This window comes from Gekko japonicus, unplaced genomic scaffold (assembly GCF_001447785.1).
Source record: "Gekko japonicus isolate JY-2015 unplaced genomic scaffold, Gekko_japonicus_V1.1 scaffold226, whole genome shotgun sequence".
Taxonomy (NCBI): domain Eukaryota; kingdom Metazoa; phylum Chordata; class Lepidosauria; order Squamata; family Gekkonidae; genus Gekko; species Gekko japonicus.
In genome coordinates this window covers 518501-520304 of record NW_015169178.1, presented here as the reverse complement: position 1 = coordinate 520304, position 1804 = coordinate 518501, and positions in this window count along the sequence as shown.

Sequence of the window (1804 nt, the reverse complement as noted above, 5' to 3'; positions counted from 1 at the left end):
AAGGAGGGAGAGCTTATACCTGAATAAAACTTGGTCTTAAAGGTGCCACTGGACTGTTTTGGATTGCTAGCTATTGGGGGGGGCATGCAGATCTGTCCTCGCAGAGGAGGGAGAGCTTGTACCTGAATAAAACTTGGTCTTAAAAGTGCCACTGGACTGTTTTGGATTGCTAGCTATTGGGGGGGACGTGCACATCTGTCCTTGCAAAGGAGGGAGAGCTTGTACCTAAATAAAACTTGGTCTTAAAGGTGCCACTGGACTGGTTTGGGCCCGAGGGCCGGGAGGGGGGGGCTCTGCAACTTACCTGACTGCTTCTTGCTCTGACAGAGGGCTGCTGGGAGCAGGGGGTGGGGCTTGTTTCATGTGCTCTCTACTGCCGGAGCTCCGCTCCTGTGCGCTCCTGCAGAAAACGACCCCTGGTCAAGACTACTTTTAATTTGTGGGGCCGTGGGGTCAAAGGCCACCCCTAGGGTTTCCATGTACCCCCTGGCCACTGTCGGAGAATGGGGGGTGTCGGGTTGCCAGATCGAGGTTGGGGAACTCCTGGAGATTTGGGGGTGGAGCCCGGGGAGGACAGGGACCCCGGTGGGGTACAATATCACAGAGTCCACCCTCCAAAGTATCCCTTTTCTCCAGGGGAACTGATCTCTGTAGTCTCAACGTGAGCTGTAATTCCGGGGAGATCCCCAGGTCCCACCTGGAGGCTGGGATCCCCAACCGCTCTGGGTATTTTCATGTCAGGCCTGCAGCCTGGATTTTCTTCGTTTGGGGGGGGCATTTAAATCTTAGGGGGCAGTTAAATTACAGTTAATTACAGTCATCTGAATGCCTGTCTTTAAGGGGGGAGGCTCCGAGCCTGTTTCTAGCCCTTCCTTTCAAGGGACAGTGTAGCGAGCGCGTCAGTTCCTAGGGGGGAAACAGCTCAGAGGGCATTCAGTTGCTTTCAGAAGGTATTTAAATGCCTTTTGAGCAACGCTCCCTCTAAGCTGTGGAGTCTAATGAGCAAACATTCTACTTTGTGAGCTACTGGCATTAAAGTTGTGAGCCGATGATTTGGCTGCTGCATCAATTAGTTTGCTCTGGAGCCCTCCTTCCTGAGCTGAGACAGAAATGTGTGAGCCAGAGGCTAAAAAACGGTGAGCTAGCTCACACTCACTCAGCTTAGAGGGAACACTGCTTTTGAGGTCCCTTCCACAGTGTAAGGAAGAGAAGAAGAAGAAGAAGAAAAAGAAGAAGAGGAGGAGGAGGAGGAGGAGGAGGAGGAGGAGGAGGAGGAGGAGATTGGATTTATACCCTGCCCTTCATTACCCAAAGGAGTCTCAGAGCGGCTTACAAACTCCTTTCCGTTCCCCCCGCCACAACAGACACCCGGTGGGGTAGGTGGGGCTGAGAGAACTCTGGCAGAATCTTCTCTTTTTCAAGAACAGCTCTTATCAGAGCTATGGCTTGCCCAAGGTCATCCAGCAGCTGCAAGTGGAGGAGTGGGGAATCAAGCCCGGCTCTCCCAGATCACAGTCCGCGCACTTAACCACTACACCAAACAGAAGGGCACCTTCCATACATTCTCCAACCATTCCCCTTTCTGCTAGCCCGGTACCCCCTAGGTCATCCAGTGTTCCCTCTAAGCTGAGTGAGTGTGAGCTAGCTCACAGTTTTTTAGCCTCTGGCTCACACATTCTTGCCTTTGCTAAGGAAGGAGGGCTCCAGAGGAAACCGATTCATGCAGCAGCCCAATCGCTCGCTTACGACTTGAATGCCGGCAGCTCACAAAGTAGAATTTTGGCTCACAGCATTGTTCCCTCTA